The sequence below is a fragment of the Lissotriton vulgaris genome, chromosome 2_1 (genome assembly GCF_964263255.1).
Source record: "Lissotriton vulgaris chromosome 2_1, aLisVul1.2, whole genome shotgun sequence".
NCBI classification, from domain to species: domain Eukaryota; kingdom Metazoa; phylum Chordata; class Amphibia; order Caudata; family Salamandridae; genus Lissotriton; species Lissotriton vulgaris.
Window position 1 is genome coordinate 574,619,250 of NC_141687.1, and position 20,074 is coordinate 574,639,323.

General features: G+C 42.1%; 1 protein-coding gene across 1 annotated transcript in view; it reads left to right on the forward strand.

Moving 5' to 3' along the window:
- Positions 1-20,074, forward strand: part of VWC2L (von Willebrand factor C domain containing 2 like) — a 558,431-nt gene that overhangs the window by 454,124 nt on the left and 84,233 nt on the right. The gene's annotated exons all lie outside the window — the stretch shown is intronic.

Here is a 20,074-nt window from a genome sequence, read left to right on the forward strand (position 1 = left end):
CGTCACATAGCCCCCCTTGCAACCATTAGCAGGAACCATAGGCTCAACATTGTCTCTAACGTTGATGACACCCAGCTGATCCTCTCTCTCACCAACAAACCCAACATCACCAAACTCAACTTCCGAGAAGGGATTTAAGCAGTCGCCCACTGGATGAAGAACAGCTGCCTGAAACTCACTCAGAAAAAACAGAAGTCCACCCGCTCCACTTTGAATGACTCCTGGTTGCCCTCCTCCCTCGGAGATCCCCATACCCTGACAGACCACTCACTAAACTTCAGCATCATACTAGACTCATACTGACAATGAACCGCCAGATCAATGCCATATTCACGATCTGCTTCATCACCCTCCGCATGCTTTCAAAGACTCTCAGATGGATCCCAACCGAATCCAGAAAAACTGTCACACACACACTCATCAGCAGCAAACTGGACTACAGCAACTTGCTCTACATAGGAATCGACAGAAAACTCCTTCACAAACTCCAGACTGTCGAGAAAGCTGCAGCCAGACTGATCCTCAACATCCCCCATCGCAGTCACATCACCCAACACCAACATGATCCCCACTGGCTTCCAGTCGAAAGAAGAATAACCTTCAAACTTCTCACCTACGCATACTGGACCTGCAGACCTGAACAGCTGCCTCTCCTTCCACGCCCCAAAAGACACCTCCGATCAACCCAGTCCTCTCTGGCCACTAAGGGCATGTGTGCGCTTTATTGCACTTTGAAAAATGCATTGTTCTGTGCATTTTCAAAAATTGCACATGGTAACTATCGACTTCGAGTCAGTGTTAATCGCATTTCCTAAATGCACAGTTTACATTTAGAAAATGCTCGGTACCTGTGCTTAGAGAATCACAAATTGTAATTTCCTATTTGTATTCACTATTTTAGGTCAATGCAAAAAATTGTGATGACCTAAAATGCACGCCAAATCCTTTCATACATCCTGATAGGCTATTTTGCAAACAATCAAATTTAGCAATTTGCTCAGTTTGCGAATGCAAAATAGGTTGATACATGTGGCCCTTACACTACACATTTTGAAAGTATAACTTCTTTGAGAACTGCTGGAACTACTTGGGTTGATACATGCGTCTGCCATGTGCTTAGATTAAGGGCTATTGAGAGGACCATGGCAAGTGGAGTTTATGATATCCTGAACACTTTACTATAGACAACACAGAGGCACCCTGAACTGAGGAAGACCATTGCCTGCCTGGCAAACCTTGAATTAAAATTGCTAAGAAGATAAAGTGTCAGAGTTAGAAGGAAAGTGTTAACCGGACCCTGTCTTGCCTGGAATATTTACAGATTGGACATCATGATGCCCAGTTGTGGCATCTGAGATGTGCTTCTGCATACACCAGAAAGCTTATGACAATTTCAGTATTTATGCATGTATTTCTCATTAGAAAACACCTTAGGCCCTTGACTATTCAGCAGGAAATGCAAATTCTCCTTTAGAATTTAAACACAAAACAGATCCCTACAAGTCATTTAGCTTTCCTTCTGTGTATTATAGTGAAGGATTGTGTTGCATTCTTCTTATTTGCAATCATTGTGGTTCTTTAGTCTTTGTGTATTGATGTAACCTTGAGTGCAAAACAAGAATCAATGCAAGATATCTGTGATGGTCAGGACAGGAGGGTAGTAATCACAGTCACTAGTATTTCACGGAATAGAATCTTATGCATCCCTAGTCACTGAGGGATGTCTGAAATGCTGGGGTGAATGAGGATGTGATAGAATGTTGGGTGGGGTAGGGTGTGGGTGTGTGTGTGGGTATGTGTTTGTGTGCCCGCCTGACACACATAAGGTTATGACATGTAAATAAAGAATACCCTATTCTCCCTGACTAGCTCCTCTCTCACCCTTGAAGAACTTTCGTCTAGACATAACACCAACAACTAATCTAATAATAGTATCCCAGCACTGGCCTAAATTACAATTAGGACCTTAATTTGAGATTTGGCTGTCAAGGGTATGCACCTGTTACAACGCATTTTTTACAACGCACTACCACTACAACGCAGGCATTACAACGCATACCATTACAACGCATTGCGCTGGGGGGCGCTCTAGGATAAGAGGTAAGTTTAATTTACTATCCAACACCTTCCCTAGGGTCCACGGGGACTGGAGTTAGAATAGTAAATTATACTTACCACTATCCAGCACCCCAAAGCGCTATGCGTTGTAATGGTATGCGTTGTGAATACCGCGTTGTAATGGTATGCGGAGTAAAAGTATGCGTTGTAACGTCATACATCCGCTGTCAAGCAACTAAGGCCCATCCTCTATTGACAGATAGGCAGCAGTCCCTCTCATTCTAGAGTTCCATATCTGTTTAGCAGACATTGTTTGTAGAACGTGCTTCTGTTTACATCGTGGTAGCACATTAGGAGTTTCAAATGGGAGAAGGACTAGACCGGTCTCCTAAAAGACTTCTTCAAGCCTGCCCGTGGGCTCTCTGTCCTACGACGCATCAGGCATTAGTCCTCAAGTTAGATGGTGGTCTGGGTCACTGGGGCCACATTCTGTATGTACAATATGAGCTATTAGTAGTGCACTGCAAAGAATTGTGAAGGAATCTTCCCAACATCAAAAATTGTAACGCCAATGTTGAACAATTGCAGAAAAGGGATCTGTAGTGGCTGAAAAGAAGTGCATGCCTTTCCTTCTTGGCATGATCACCTGGCAGTGTAGTCAATATAAAGCATGTAAGGAGTGTTTAGAAGTGGGAATTAAGGGGAGTAGGTTGTTGCTGATCTAGGCATGGATAACAAATCTGGGGTAGTTTAAAGGAGCCTAATCTTGTGATGTTTGGAGGACGACCAAGGAGAAAAGGTCAAGAAACCAGTAGAAATTAAATGAATCAGGAAACTACAAATATGCCTTGTAGAAGAACCGTAAATTGAAACTACAAAGAGCGACTATATTCAAAATAAAAGTAGTGCTAGGGTATGTATCGGTGCACGATGTCTGAATTTAGAAACAGAGGCCGCACTGGTGCAGTGGGAGAATGGCAGTAAGACATGACGGAAGATAAAGTGCCCGGCCAATAAACTCAGCAGGGAGGTGTCAGTCAGCAGTGCATGTGGGCACCGAGGTACTCCCTTCTTGACACATGTTTCTTCCGTAAACACATACGTACCATCAATCAATCATTTGTAAAAAGTGCAGTACTGCCACCCCTAGGTGTATCTGGGCTCTGATGATGCTGTGTCTCCTTCGAAAAACCAGGTCTTAAGTCTCTTTCTGAAGTCTGCCAGAGAGGGTGATGTTCTGAGGGGGAGAGGCTGGTTGTTCCAGGTCTTAGCGGCGATGTAGGAGTAGGAGCGGCCCCTTCTAAGCTGCAATGGATGTGGGGTGAGGGCGAGGGCGAGTGAGGAAGAATGAAGGTGTCTGAGGGGTTGGAGGAAATTAGGTCTATTGTTGATGTAGGATGGTACTTGATCGTGGAGGACCTTGAACTGGCATCTCTACTGCATTGGGAGACAATCGAGATCTCTGAGGTGAGGGGTGCTGTGCGATCATTTGGAAAGATCCAGGATGAGTCTGGCCGCAATGCTTTGAATGGTCTGGAGTCTTCTGAGGAGCTCAGTAGAGATGCCGGCATAGAGAGCGTTGCCATAGTCGAGGGGGCCATTGAGAAAAATGAAATATAGGAAGTAAGGGAAGGTGTAAGCATTGCAGAAGCTCGGTCAAGAATTTTCTTAGGTCAAGGAAGTCAGTATCAGCCTACGCCACACTCAGCAAGGATTAAAGAGACTAAGCATAGAGGTCTAAACCTCTCAAAGTACAAGGAATAGGTGCTCTAGAATCATACAGTGTAGACTACAGTTATTCACACTAAAATCATTCAGGTGATACCCCTCTGTTCCCATCATCAGGAGTTCCATTGTCCTTTTCCATTTTCATGTTGTAACCTGAAACATTAGCAAAAGATCCCACACTGGACATGGCAACAACATCGTCCTTGTTCAGCCAGGCCAGGTTGCAAAAGATTCTAAAGTGAACAGTTAACACTCTGGCTCTCCATGTTCTTTAGTCAAGGTCTTCTGCTCAGGCCCTCTCCTTCTATCAATAGTAAAGTATTGTATTTATTCTCAAACTAACAGTGCATGTGAAAACTTGCAAGAAAGTTTTGTCAGCAGAAAATGGAAACCAGGGGCCTTATTTATGAAAAGTGACGCATCGCTGCGTGAAAACAGCGATGCGTCACTTTTCACTGCGCACTCCTTGCGACACCAATGATGCGTCATATTTAATGTATGACGCATCATGTCGCAAGGAGTTACAGATACGTCAGTATTTCTGACGTATCTGTAAGCGCAAAAGTGACGCATTGCTGGAGTGTGTCACAAAAGTGACGCAACTCCAGCAATGCGTCCTTTCACATGGGGAAAGCCCCATGTGAAAGGGCTTGCGTCAGTCCTACGCCTGCTGTGAGGCAGGCGCAAGATTTTGACGCAACAGCGTCCTAAAAGTGACACAGTGAAATCTCATAGATTTCACTGCGTCACTATTACGACGCTTTTTGCGGGGGAACACCCCCTCTGCATACATTATACCCGACGCAGGTATAATGTGGCGCAGGGGTTTAAAAAGTGACGCATCTACCTAGATGCGTCACTTTTTAAATATGGCGCAACAAGGCGCATGTTTTACGCCGCCGATGCGTCACAAAAAGTGACACATTAGCAGCGCAAAACTGATGCAAGGCCTCATAAATGAGGCCCCAGTATTTTATGGGCGTGGAAAACGGGTCTACTTAAGGCAGCTTAAAGTATTAACTCAATGGTGCACATTTAATGGATGTATGCGCATTTAAACACAAGTAAATGTAAAATGTCAGTACAATAGGTTAACACTATATGTGGCATACAGTAAAATCCTAAATGTAAATGTGTAACTATGCATGAGAACTACATTTTATGGTAATATATGAAATGTTAGAGCACACATTTCATAAATAAAATATGTTTCTAATATAAATGACATTACATAATGTGAGGATGGTTTCTACTCAACATCTCAACAGTAAATGTAATTTGATACATTAAGGCACTCATTATGTAAATCGATTTAGTTTCATATTAAGTGCATGTCTACTAAATAAGGATGCTTTATCAATCCAGTCTTCAAAGGATATCATTATCCTTTAAATTAAGGCACACAATATGAGTACATTCTCTAATCCTACTGTAAATGCACTGTAGCAATAATGTCAAATGCAACACTTATTTTAATGTTATTAGAACATACAAGAAACATGTGCTAAGTGCACGTTTATAATATATCATTGTGACGTGTAAAGGTACAGTCAGTGTTGCGCTGCACCACATGTACTGGTTGTTGACTATTTACAGTGTACAATCTGTAGTTGTGGTGAGGTGGTGTAGAATATAGACCCTGCGGCGGACTTGTCTTATTTGTGGTTAATTGAGCTGACCCTGCCAGCTCATTGACTGGCTTGTAGTGTGGACTATGCTTCAGAGAACCCAATGATTGATTTGGGAGTGTGCCTTTTAGTTATGAACACACCATATAAGTTGTTCTGCATACCATGCTGGTCATTGTCGTCTTTCGATCCTACTACCGCCTGCCAACAACCTTTGATAAAACACCTGTCGATATAAATCAGAACATTTAAGATCGTGTTATTATCGCACTGCATCGTTTATTGACCTAATATCTGTGCTAAACTAGAGAGTTAGCAGCACAGGTATAATGAATAGATTTACGATTCATCTAGATGCATAACCCGATAAAAAAGAAGCACTGTCGAAGACAGTAGGTCTGTCCGAATATACTAAACATAGGTATATGTCATTTGTGCATGCCAGTGCACATGAGTTTGGTCATTAAAGCCAGACCTATTGGCTCTGTCAAAGCTTGCTCTTTGGTACAGGATTGCCAAAGACAGACAGATGATGTCACAACTCTGTCCCATTCTGTATATATCAGATGGGTTTCTGAATTGAATTTAGAATTGTGGCGGGACAACTGTAAATATTTCCAGGTACAGTCAAGTCAATGTGTGATCATGTCAAGTACATTATTTCACTACACTGGGTCCAGGTACAGGATGGCTTCCTTTGTGGCACTCCAAGCATTACTGGTGTCTCAAATCTATTTGGTACTGGTCTGGAATTTGTAGAAGCCCCTTAGTAGTGCCATTTGTGTTTTCAAAAGGCGATTTGGCATAAAAACCCCTTCTCTGACATTTTCAGTGAAGTTTCTAAAACATTTTAGAGAAATTCTCGCCAATCTGACTGTTGTGTGCAATGACTATTCCCATTAGGGAGCGTACATAAATGTTTAGGATTCTCCGAATGTGGACATACGCTGGTAAAAAGGTTTCCCAACACACACTTGTATCAGCCACGGCCCATACAGGTAGAGCGGTGAGGCCGGGATGGGTGGGATTCGACAGACGACCACAAGGAAAATTAAATAAATAATTATTTTTCCCTCATCGTCGTCTGTAGAAATCCTCCCCCCACCCCCACCGCCCCAGAACTTTTACCTGCATGTGCCATGGCTGACTTGTATATATGAAAAAAAATTCTTCTAAGGATGTGGGGTGTGAATTCCAGGACAGGGATTGCCTGCAGAGTTCGTGCACACCCACAAAGTTAGTATTTGCAAACCTTTCCACAGCCATTCCCAACCTGGACACAGTCGGATATTTGGTACATTAGGGATGGAGTAAATCCTTTTCCTGGGTGGAAATGATGGACCGCCATAATTGGCGAGGGTGTAGGTATGTGGATTTCTAAAGGAGAAAATATTTTATCCAGAAAGATTTTTTTTTAAAACACATGAAATGCAATTGCTCTAGTGTGATACATTTATACATAGGTATCTAGATATTCAAACAGTGATGCATGGAACATTTCTTTATGAAGAGAAGTTCACAAATGATTTTCAGAAGCACTCTTGAGACCCTGCCACTTCCCATGAGATCTTCTGGAAGCCATTTTGAATTCCAATAAACCTCAATATGTACTCCAAACTTATGAGAAAAATTAATGGAGTAAAACTCCAATATTTTTGTGAAATCGGTCCAATGTATCATTAAGGAAAAATAAAAGAATGAATGAACGATAACACATCTAGCACAGAATACAACATTTGAGCAGTTTCTAAGACATGGGACAACTGCCTCAACAATATTCTGGAAGCAAAATCCACAGACACAAATATATAAAATGGACAAGGCAAATTACAAAAGAGCTTTTTTGCAATTTTCTTGCTCTCACGGACCAGCAATATTTATGTGGCCTGCACAGGTAATAGGTCCACAATTTGCCTGGGAACCAAGCACCTCATTATATAGCTTGACTCTCTCAGTGTAGCAAAGCTGAGCAGTCGAAGGCCTGCTCTGGGGAAGTGGGGGGGCTAATAATCACCATTCGCTGGCACACAATATTAACACTCAGCAAATGATTGTCCAGTCAGAGCTTTTTCTTTATGAAAAAGGAAAAGCACATGTATTACACACACACTACTAAATACTATGCAGTCATATACAAACATATACATTGACAGATGGGAAACCCCATAGATGACATTGAATAAACACCTTTGACCCCCGAAAGGGTCATATAAACATATAATGTAAGTCTTTTGGCTTGGTTGAGCCACCACAAGCAACAGAAAATGCTTGATCACTTTCAGGCCCCAGCAGGGCATTTTGGGATCCTTTGAGAGCAGCGAATATCCAATAAGCAGCTTGACCAATGAGCCTGAAATAGCCACTGCCTTTGTCCGCACAGCATTTTGGTTTCTTTTTTTTGGGGGGGGGGGGGGTTGGGGTGTGCCCAGCCCCACTCGTGCACCCTCATGCCTTCTTAATGTTAGGGGCAGCTGAGGTAGCCCACCTCTTGCTGTCCTACCAGCTCCTTCACAGCCCGCACCTCTGCGTGCAACCGCGGGAGGCTGCAGCTTCTCCCTCCATAACCCCTTTTGTGGACAATGATTCTCCTGCTAATGGTGGCCGTCTGCCGCCCCTAGACATAGGCTCAGGGGGTGGTGCAGGCACACCACCACTGGGGATGCGACAATGCTCACACTTCCTTCTGATGCTTGGGTGTTGGGAATAGGGTCCCAGCCCCCTCCTTTACAAATACAGCCAGGGAGATGGGATCCTCTGACCCAGGGGCAGTCTATGGATGGTGTCCAACTCACTCTCCATCCCTGGAAAAAGTAAATGTAATAAGGTATCCTGCACGTACCTTGGCACACCACTGAAATACTTTCAGACAAGAGTATTGGAGCCCCATGTGCTCCGTTGTACTAAGGGGTCAAAGGCCACGGTTCTTCAGAACGCCATAACTTGGGCCCTGTTGGGCTGATATGGCTGTGTTGTGTAGTTCCTATAAACCTGAATAGGATCTGCACTTTTCGACAACATACACCATAGGATTGGTGTCACACTGATTCTAGATACCCCTACTGGGTATGTTTGCCTGTATACCAGCTAGCTCACAGTGCCACTAGAAACCCCTCTTACCAAGGAGAGAATAGTTTTTGACAACTCTCGAACATGACAACCCTGATTCCTTGGGCTCAAGAGAAACAGTGCTATACTTTTCGCTCAGTCACTCATGCTCACTTTGTCTCAGAGAGATACACAGAATGAACGGTTGGGAAGTTTTTCAATTAGCATTATTGAACCAGCATCATTCTAGTGTAAAACAGATGTGCTGAAATAGCCATAAGACAGAAACAGATATAAATGATTAGAAGCACTAACAGAGTAAAAGGATGGTAGATTTGACCCATCGTGCTAAAATAAAGAATATACGGTACAAAAGGGGGTGGTGATGGACTGAGCATCTGAATCAATCAAACACTCACACCCAGTCAAAGGTTCTGGGTTTAAGCCCACTCTGCCACCCCAGTTCAGACATGGCTATAAGCAAATCAGTCTGACCCTGTGCCTCATGGGAACAGTCCAGCCCGAACTGCCAAGACATGTCTTCCCTCAACCGGAAACAAGCTTCCGAGGACCGGTTTCTGGCATTCCAGCCGTCTTCAGCCCGGCTTGCTTGAATCTAGTGGCAAAGTGAGCAAGGGACTCACATCTGAGTATACCCTGCCACATGTATGGCGGCCAAAAGCGGTACAAAAGGGGGTGGTGATGGACGGAGCATCTGAATCAATCAAACACTCACACCCAGTCAAAAGATCTGGGTTTAATCCATCACCGTTGTTTAGCCCACTCTCCCACCCCAGTTCAGACATGGCTATATGCAAATCAGTCTGACCCTGTGCCTCATGGGAACAGTCCAGCCCGAACTGCCAAGACATGTCTTACCTGGACCGGAAACAAGCTTCCGAGGACCGGTTTCTGGCATTCCAGCCGTCTTCTGCCCGGCTTGCTTGAATCCAGTGGCAAAGTGAGCAAGGGACTCACGTCTGGGTATACCCTGCCACACGTATGGCGGCCAAAAGCAGTACAAAAGGGGGTGGTGATGGCAAGTATATAAAATACATAACAGTAAAATGTGTACTCCTACGATGCGACCCTAACTAGATGTATCTAAGTGTACCTAGCAGGTATATGGGTGTAAAGCCAAGAATCCCTCTAGGATAAAGTCAACCCCATTACCTGAAGTGAGAGACCGTGTGACCCCCACCTTGGTCTCAAGATGGACACCCTGCAAGGGATGCCAGGCCACTGCGAGCAGGAGTGTCTGCGTGCAGGAACCTCAGCGTCTCACGTCAGTGTGTCGGCATGGAGGTCCTTTTCTCCTCTGACTACCTCAGTAAGATATGGTGTATATATACTCAAAGTGGTACCCCCTGGGGATATACCTTGCTGTGTCATGTCGGACTGGGATGGCGAAAGGAATAACCCTTATACATAGTTATTATGCAGGAGGTGTTAGGCATGTTGTCCTGCTGTGATTCCAAGAATCCTCATGCATAATGAATGAGGCTTAAGTGTGTCTGAAAAAAACCCATGTCATCTTTAGGCTTTACCGTAACTAGTTAAAAGGTTAGTACTAAGCATGGGCGTCCGCAGGTAGGGGCAAGGGGGGGCACTTGCCCCCCCCTGGATCATCCGGGCTGCAATGTTTGGTGCCGTGGTGGTGGTGAGTCAGTGTGCCATTTATTTTCCATTTTAATTTCAATGATTGTTAGAAATAATGGACAGATGATCGGAACTTCGGAAGTTTTAATTTTGTAAGCAGGTCTCTTCATTGTATCATTTTAGGCCAGCAGGCAGCAGCACCACATCCCTATGACATCATGATGTAGAGTGCTGCGCCTGGTGCGCAACCTATCCTACGCTGCAAAGTACCGCGCCGGGCGCGCCCGCTTAAGGTCACACACACAGCCCCCACCCACACAGTAGTGTTTCCAGGCCAGGGCCGTGACACCGTCAATATTAGGAGCAGGTCAGCCCGCCAAGCAGGATTTCGGGAAAACGGCTGCTGACTGTTCCGTGTAGCATTTTTCAACGAGCGAACATCTGCAAGTAAGACTCAGATAATTTCCTGGAAGTAAAGACTTTGTGACACAGTAAGTTTTTGATTCTGAGATTTATAGTACCACTAGAGACTTTGATTTGTTTGTGCAAGATATTTCGGGGTGGCGAGCAGCAGTGCTTCTGAATGCTTATAAAATCCCAGAGGTGCCAATTCGGAGAGGTTTGAACCGGGTAAGGTCGTCATTTGATTAAACTTTTTAGCACCGGATAAAAGGCGGGCTACAGAGGGAAACGCTGATCTGAGGGAGCCAGTCAAACATCAAGGGGGTTTATATAGTGAACATGTGAAATAAGAAGAAATTGGACAGATATTTTTTTTCTGGTTTGGGTATAAAAGATCGAATGTGTTTTTACTGTCTCAGCTGGTATGGTACACTTTTGGATAGATAGTTTATGCGTGAGTCTTGAACTAAAAAAATACATTTTGATGAAGTAGAGCAGAACCTTTAACAGAATTCAGAAAAGGTCTGGGCTACCACACATGCGCAATCGGGCCTGAATACCTAAATGGTCTGTAGTGTTACACAAATGCATAATTTGCAGCTGTAGACTTACACTGTATGTAGTTTAGCATGTCCAGGCCCTTGCGGCCGCGGGCTATAAATAGCTGATTTTGCAGCGAGGTGAGGTGACGTTTGAACCCCTTGGACTGCTCCGTAATTACGTTAACGTTTTGCCCCCCCCTGGAAAAAATTCTGCGGACGCCCATGGTACTAAGAACCGTTATGCAGTGTAATATCAGGGGAATGTGGGTGAAAGGTGCATTAATTGCTTAAGCTGATATTGGGGAACCTAGATGGAACATAACAAATGATTCTGGGCTCATTTTAGTCCTGGTGGTGAGCTCTAGCCCCCAGAGGCAGTTGCAGCAGACCTCCTCACCTCCAAAGTTGTGTAATCCACATAGATCTGTTTCAGCTGGTTCCCTGTGCTTCCTCCTGGTCTTTGTCTCTGGGAGGAGAAGTCCAGGGATTTCCGCAAACTGGTTCTCAGGGGGTCTCACTGGCCCCTTGTGGAGACCCACTGGTCCTGGTCAAATGGGACAGTGAAAGAGCCTTTCATTCTTTCTGGTCAACAGGGGGTTTCTCCTTCCAGTTGTCCATGGAAACCCAGGGTCCAGCAGCAAAGCACAGAAAATCACCAACCAAGAGAGAGTCTCCCCCTTGTGCAAGAGTTTTTAAAAGGTAGTGGAAGGTTCCAGATGCCAGGAACCCCTGGCTAATACTAGGTTCCACGTCACCTCTACACCCCTGCCCCGGCCCTCGTGCACAGCATGCTGGGACAGTTCAAGTTGGCGTAATCTAGGAGTCACTAGTCACATCTCCTCACTGACTTCACTGCCAGGGCCTTTCTCACCACATTTTCAAAGGAGAGCCTCCTCCTGTGTTAGTTTCAGAGGTCTGAGATCTCTTCTGTTTTCAGTGGGCTTGAGCAGGCACATTCCTAGTACAGTGTGAAAGCTGATTGATTGACGCAGATCCTTCAGCCTCCTCATGAGCCGAGTCAAGAACTGTTCATTGCTCCTTTTGTGTGGGGAGGCCTTTGCTCCTGCTGCTTGAGGGAAATGTAATCAAACTGCAGAGCAGGGTGACAAAAGGCCTGGGTTCTGATCCTGAGGTGAGCCAGAAAAATATTACAATTCTGGTTGACCCATAAATTGTATAGATATCTTTTTGGAACTTGCAGGTTTGATTTTTCTCGCACAGATTACACCCTATTTTGATATGTCACTGCTCTCTGTAGGCCAAGGTGAAGCGAAACTGCACTCTAAGCCAGTTTTTTCCCTGTGTGTAATAAAATGTCACTACAGACAAAACAGTAAATCACACCGGCTTTCCCTATTAATGTACACTAATATTATAAGGCCTACCTCAGGTAAATAGCTAAGCTTGCAGAGTACCCTCTGTGCCAGGCTACCTAGGTGCATGTGTGTGCACAGGTGTTCACAGGTAAACATCCAAGTGCCCCTTACTCTAGCTACGTAGCTGTAAACACGTGCTGTCCATTTAAGTGGCCTTAACATATGAACTGGGTTCTATTAGAATATCCTTTAGCTTTCCGCCTGGGAAAGTTACCAGGCTGTGATATCTGACCCTTCAGGTGCTTGTCCATTGAACATCATGAAGGCCATGGTTCTGCTCAATAAAATGGGTGCTGTGGGAGTCGGTTTAATTTCTTAAGTAAGACAACTGCAACACATGCTCATTTGGGCTACTAGCTAACGGCCTCAGTTAAAATTTAACGGATGGGTAACTCTGTCATGATAGTGTTAGCTATGATGTTCCACTCATAACAAATGCAAAATGTCCTATGACACTTGTAATAAGACTGACAGGATATCTGTCACTTTTGTTTTTTAGTACCCGCCCGCCAAACTCTAAATCAGGCCAAAGTTACTTACCTTGAATCCCAAAGAGTTAGATTCTAATTTCAGTGTTGCAACTTGTCCAAAATTGCACATGCATACCACTTATTTTTCCTATGCCTTAAACTGTAAATGTATGTATATCTGAGATTTTGAGAAAACTGTACAGTACTGTCTGGATTGCTTTCTCCCTCCTCCCCTCTTGCTAACCAGTAGTAAAGTACATGCTTTAATTGGCTTATCCTTCATGGGCATATTTAACTTGCCTATAAGTTCCTAGTGCATGGTGTATTAAAAGTGCACCCATGCCCTTGAAGGTAATGTTACCTTTGGAATGTAGCATTTTTTATGCCATACACTAGTGTGACAAGGAAAACATGGCTTCAGACCTATCATTGTAGCTTGACTGCTGCAGGTTAAAATAAGCCCTTTCTAAATAGTAGTAAGTCACCCCTACTCATGCTCTGTAGCCTGCAAGGTGAGGTACCTGGAATTTGCATGGGAAATGCATAAACTTACCATGTCCCTACAGGTAAAAGCCCCAAAACGTTATTTGAACTATGACAGCCCTAGCTGTCCTATGTAGAAAACCAGAGTACAGATGGTAAGTCAAATACTGTAACTCAAGAATGAGACTAGCTAAAAAAATAATTGAACAGCTATTTTTAATAGTTATTTAAATTCAATGGTGAAGTTAGATTTTTAATACATGTTAATGAAATGTAACTTTTAGAAAGCTACATTCACCCTCCCAGAAAGTCCTTGTAGCTCTTTTACACTAGCTCTCCAGCAGCAGCCCTGCCAGCTTTCACACTGAATAGGTGTGAAAGAGGTGTGATATGCTCCATGTAGCAAACAATAGGCTTACCTGAATGAGCAGATATGACTCCTCTTAGCTCAACAGAATTTGCTGAGTGTGGCTGTGTTTCTCCTTTTGAGAGCAGATTGTCAAATACTGCTTGCCTGGTCTGTTGAGCTACTAGTAACACGTGAGGAGCACTTGAAAGGGATAAAACATGTTGCACAGTTCTTGTGGATCCCCTTTCTGGTTGCTGAAGGGCCCTGCTTTATCCTACCAAATTTCTGTTTCTCGATGTTGTGTGGGTACAATCATTGCCAGCTTTGAACTGGAGTTTAGTGTTTTTTATTTGAGAGGACAATAGGATTACCATTGTACACTCCCAATTCACACCCATGACCTCAGGGCACAAGTTTAGTGTGGTCGGAGACTTTTGCCATCCTAAATTTGCCCTGACCCAATGCATTTTGACCACGTTTGCAGTAAGGAACTATTGAAAAAGTAAGTAAAGTTAGCACTGGAAACTTTTAACCTATTGGTTAGGGATTGCCAGGAGTCCTCCCCACCCACGAGCTAATGCCAGGGATAAACGTGACATCTCCAGGCACCCTCTTCAGAACTCTTGCTGGACCTGTTGAAAATGAGAAGAGGAATAGAACTGCTGCTTGTGACCTGGGAGAAGCCCTGGAGGACTGGGGCTGCTCCCTTATGGACCCCGGAATGAGAAGTGGGCTCCAGGGTTAAGTTGGTTGGCCTACTGTGTGGCTAAAGGAAAACAACAAGCTGCGAGAGACTTTTTCCTAATACTGCCCAGCTGACCAGTGGAAACAGGACCTGGATTGGACCCTTCTGTTGGCCTCTGCTTGACCCCTGTGAATCTTTAAGTGCCTTCTCTGTGTTCCTTGCAGTCTTGTACTTCTGAAGTTGAATTGGGACTTAAAAGATGAAGGGCCTGATTTAGTTTTCTGGCGACAAGTTACTCCATCACAAATGTGACAGATATCTTGTCTGCCCTATTTCAAGTGCATTATATCCAATGGAAATTGTAATATGGCGGACACCATATCTGTCACATTTGTAATGGAGTAACCCATCCACTGAACTCTAAATTGGTCCCTTAATCAGAAGGTAAAGTCTTTGGCCAGAACGACCCTGGTTGGTGTATCCAACCAGTGCTTCATCATGTTTGGATTCTAATCACACCTTGGTCATGGAATGGCATGGGGAGCAAAGAAACAATGGATTTAGACACAGATCTCTGTACTGGGGTGAATGCATAACATTGTTCTGCATTCTGTCCATCAATTGTTCTTTTTGTAGGGTCTACTGTGACCATTGATTATCATTGGTGCTTTGTGCTTTTTGGGCTATATTTCCTTAAAACTTTATAAAATCATATCTTTGGTTCACCCTATTGAATTTTTGTCATTTGGTTTATTAAATGTGATTCTATTTTTCTAATTTGGTTTGGGATTTGAATTGCCTGGTGTTTTTACTTTATTGCTGGTTTGATACTTCATAAATACTTTGCACAATGCCCCACGTTAAGCCTTACCTATGTGCCTTAGCTACCAGGGGGTTGGGCTCAGGTTAATTCAGTAACTTTAAGGGTTCATCCTGACAAGGGATATGATCATACCTTGAGGTGGGAAGTTGCCCACCCCAAATAATATCCAAATTCTTGCATTTGTAAAATAGATTCTCTTCATTATATCATCTTTTCTTTCATTAGAACATTAAATCAACTTTATTCAATATCCATTTGTGACCAACATTGTACTCGGTATGGTGTCTTGCTCACATTCACTTCCTTATGCAGTTTCTTCTAATATGCCCCAGTATGACAATATTTCATAGTTTGGAATAGACCGTACATCTATTTCTCATGTGGCTTTCGTATTCCCTTTAAACACATCCTACTTTTGCCCTGCAACACAGTTAATTGAAGTTTGTTAATCTGTTTTAAAAATTCCAGTCACTAGTTCCACAGCAACAGGAAAGTTCTCAAACTCCACCAATGAAAACCCACTCATCGAGTGGATATGTCATAAGCAGGCAGATTGGTTCGTCTCTTTCTTCGGGAACTCACGCAAGTAAGCCAAGGGCGATTGGACTGGACCAGTGTAGTACTCTATGGGTTTGTATTCAATTCTGAATTCCTGAGCCTAGTTGTGTGTTACTTCAACTCACTAGGACAACTATTGAGTGTTCCTTAAAACGGAAAACTTCTCACTTTTATGACAGTTTAAAAGTGAAATCCCATTGGAATTGCCTTCCTGACTGGAATACTGCTTACTTTGCATAATGTGAGACATGCTGGTCCAATGTTCTGCTTCCTATTGGGAGCAACAAGGTTATTTAGACAGCGCTGTGACATTGGCTGAGACAGGCATATTGCTGAGTTGATGCCTTCACAAAGTTGAAACTATCCTCCTTCGTCAGGGAGTAAAATATACCTGCCCTTGGAGGAAACAAAGGCTCCCTCTGTAGTTCCCAAGTGCCCCTGGGTTTCCCCAAGGTATAAGTTAGACAGCCCAAACACATAAGTTAATTTTTATCTATGAAAACAGTGACGCATTTCAACTCACCATGCATGTCCTTAGACATATACTTTTGAGAAAGTACGAATAGATTTAGGAATTACATTATTGATCCCACTTGGGCACTACGTTGAGCACAGCCACTATTCTGCAACCCCCCAACTGTCTCATTAATAACTTGGGGGCATATTACCAACAACTAGCGATAATTATCGCTATGTTGGTTTAGCGGCGATATTTTTATCGCCGAGCTGCGGCGATTTTTATCGCTTAGGAGCCTTGCTATCATCAAGATTTATCTCCTAAGCGATAAAAATCGGCCGAAATGCATGAATATCGCTGTAAAGTCAGCGATATTCATGCATTAACGAGAAAATGATCTTAGCCATGTTATCCACCTACAATTGGATAACATGGCTAAGAACTGCTCAGGGGCAGGTGTTAGCTTTTGTAGATATTCGCGCTTAGCGCGAATATCTCCAAAAGTTGGTAATAGGAGATAGCGATGTTAGCGACTGTTTCCAGTCGCTAATATCTTGGCATGCCCACTTTGCATGTCATTAGTGAAAAATATCACTGACATGCAAAGCGGGGCCCAAGATGGTCGCTATCTCCTACTAGCTGTCGCTAACTGGTGTTAGCGACAGCTAGGTAATAGGGAGATAATTTTATCTCCGCTTTCTTGGCTTTTAAAGCCAAAAAAGCGGAGTTAAACCCCCTTGTTAATATGCCCCTTGAAGTTCAAATGCGGTGAAAGTAGCGAAGATGCCTTTGCTCTGTAATTAGGAACGCCTGTTGACACTTTGGTAACCTTTCTAAAACGTTGTACCCAGGTTGGTGCTGAGCAATCTCCCCTTCACTTTGTGGTAAGAAAGTTGGGTTACAACTGTAGTGAGGGTTGTCAAAGTCATCCGTGGATCAACAGAGTGCAGTTCCATCTACTACTACCTTTTTCTTGCTGAGTTCTATTGCTAAGTGTTAGTGAGAGTTCTGTTTATTACCATAGTGACATAGCGTCAAGCCTGTGTTGACTGATGCCAAGCACTGTTCAAGCTGATCTTGATGTTACCTATGTAAGGTCAACACACCAGGATTCCTTCAAATATTTTGTTTTATTTAACCTACTTCTTCGGTAATTACTGTGTTAATAAATTCATGTAGTCTTGTAGTAAACTTACACACGTGTCTAGGAGAGTATTCCTTGTTAAAACAAGCATTTACAATGCAATGGTTTCATCTTTGGAAAAGTTAGAGCTATTGGCATTGTAAATGACAAAATTTGTATTTATGTTTTGGTTTTGAAAACAGATAAATAAATGGCATTGTCATTTACATTGCTATTAGCTTAATCTCGGCAGTCACTCTGCACTCCCTAGCATTCTGCGGATCACTGAAATAATATCGAGGGACAAAATATCGACTTGCAAAAATATCGTGGACAAAATATCGACAGTCAAAATATCGAGTTTGTATCTACAAACAGGTAAGTACAAAAATATTGAGTACAAAATATCGTTTACAATAATATAGATGTAAAAAATATCGACTTTATTAAAAACCGTGTTAAATTAAATTTATATTAGAATTTAATTATTAAAATATACTTAAAAATACTTACATTAACTTATAATAATTAAATAATAAATGAAAATAATAAAATACAATTTTTACAATCTTATTTGTTAAAACATATATATATAGTAACATACTATAATTAAATAAGATACTATTATATTACCGTACGATACCAGAAGTGTAAAAAATACTATTCCCACTCCAAAGAGTGCAAGCGTAGGGAAAGCGTTGGATAGCGTAGGAGTTAAAATTACTATTCCCACTCCAGTGGGTGCAACAGTAGGGAAAACTGACCCTGAACCCTAAAAATACCCCTTTACCCAAAAACCCAAAACTGACCCTGAACCCTAAAAATACCCCTTTACCCAAAAACCCAAAACTGACCCTGAACCCTAAAAATACCCCTTTACCCAAAAACTGAAAACTGACCCTGAACCCTAAAAATACCCCTTTACGCAAAAACTGAAAACTGACCCTGAACCCTAAAAATACCCCTTTACCCAAAAACTGAAAACTGACCCTGAACCCTAAAAATACTCCTTTACCCAAAATTAATTAATATTATTTAATTACCAATTAATTATTAATTAACAATAACAATAAAGTAAATATATTAGCACATTAGCTGTAATTAATTTAATTTAATAATTAATATTATTTTTTACCAATTAATTAATTAACAATAACTAAAAATTATATATATAAAAAAATTACTCTAATTAATGTAAATAACTAATTAATATTATTTAATTACCAATTAATTACTAATTAAAAATATGTACTAAATTATATTAATTAGTTAACTAATTAATATTAATTAATTACCAATTAATTAATAATTAAAAAAATGACAAACATATATTAATTAATTAATTAATTATTATTAAATTACTCCCCACCCTTATCCCCTATTAACCCAACATCCCGCTCCTAAACATTAACTACAATTTATATTACTATTAATTAAAAAAATTATTTTTTTTAACCTTTTTTCTACATATTATTGAAATTTTTTACTTTGACTATTTATATATATTTTGTCGATATTTTTGTACTCGATATTTTTTTAACATTATTTTCATCGATATTTTGACCAACGATATTTTTGTTATCGATATTTTATTATTATCGATATTTTTAACTCGATATTTTGTCCATTCGATATTTTTGAGTCGATATTTTGTCTGTGCACAGCATTCTGCAGTCTCTCTGCTTTCCCTAGCAGTCACTCTGCAGTCACTCTGCACTCCCTAGCACTCCCTAGTCTCTCTGCAGTCCCTAGCACTCCCTAGTCACTCTGCACTCTCTAGCACTCCCTAGTTTTGTGGTGAACCAGTCTAGGGAAGTATGAAATTAATTTTAGCTGTGTACACGTTAGTCTGTTATTTAGATTGAGTAGTTCTGAAATCAATGCTTTTCTACATTATTTTGTTATTCTATTCGCAGGTGAAACCATTTCTATTTTTTTTCCTAACTCTGCAAGCACACTTTCAGTCAGTTAAAAGAAATTTAAGGTGAATCCTTTGCTTTAATCTTATTGTCTCGAAACATATTAGGCCCTTCAAAGACCATCTATTTCAGAGCAGCCTTTCATCTTGTCCCTAGACAGCATTTGTGGCCACTTTTAAGCATCTATGGGGATAGATCATGCACTTTTAGACATACTCCTAAGACTACATGCAAATAGCTTTGCTCAAGTTAGATGAGGGGTGGATGGTGAACTGACTGATCTTATACCTGTAGAGTATGTGGTAAGCCACAAGACACCGTCGAGTATGTGGTAAGCCACAAGACACCCCTATATAATCACCCCGTGCTTTTTCAATACTGGCCTCAATGGGGTTGGTGATATTGCAGCGCTGAAACCCCTCATATTGGCCTAGACTTTGGTCCACACCAGAACTCCATCACTATAGGCTGGGAGCTGAGGAAATACTGAAACTGAGCAAAACACCTTCCACCGTGGTTTGAGTATGTCAAACCCTGTCTTAATCGCTTAGTCCAAAGTGTTTATTGTAACAATATTTCTTCAATCATTTCTGGTTCAAAGGCCATAATAAAAACATGTTTTTTGGAACAGTAACAGCATTCCATATCATTGTAAGGCCAAATCCAGGGGGTTGGTGGATGTCTTTTTGTGGAGGAAAGACACAGTCAGGACTCCAATAGAGTATTGCACTACAAAACATTCTTCATTCCTCTGTCTTGTGCATTCTCCTCTTTGGTGCAACGCAATGTTTCTGAAATTTCACTTATCACTATTCTCCAAAGTGACTGT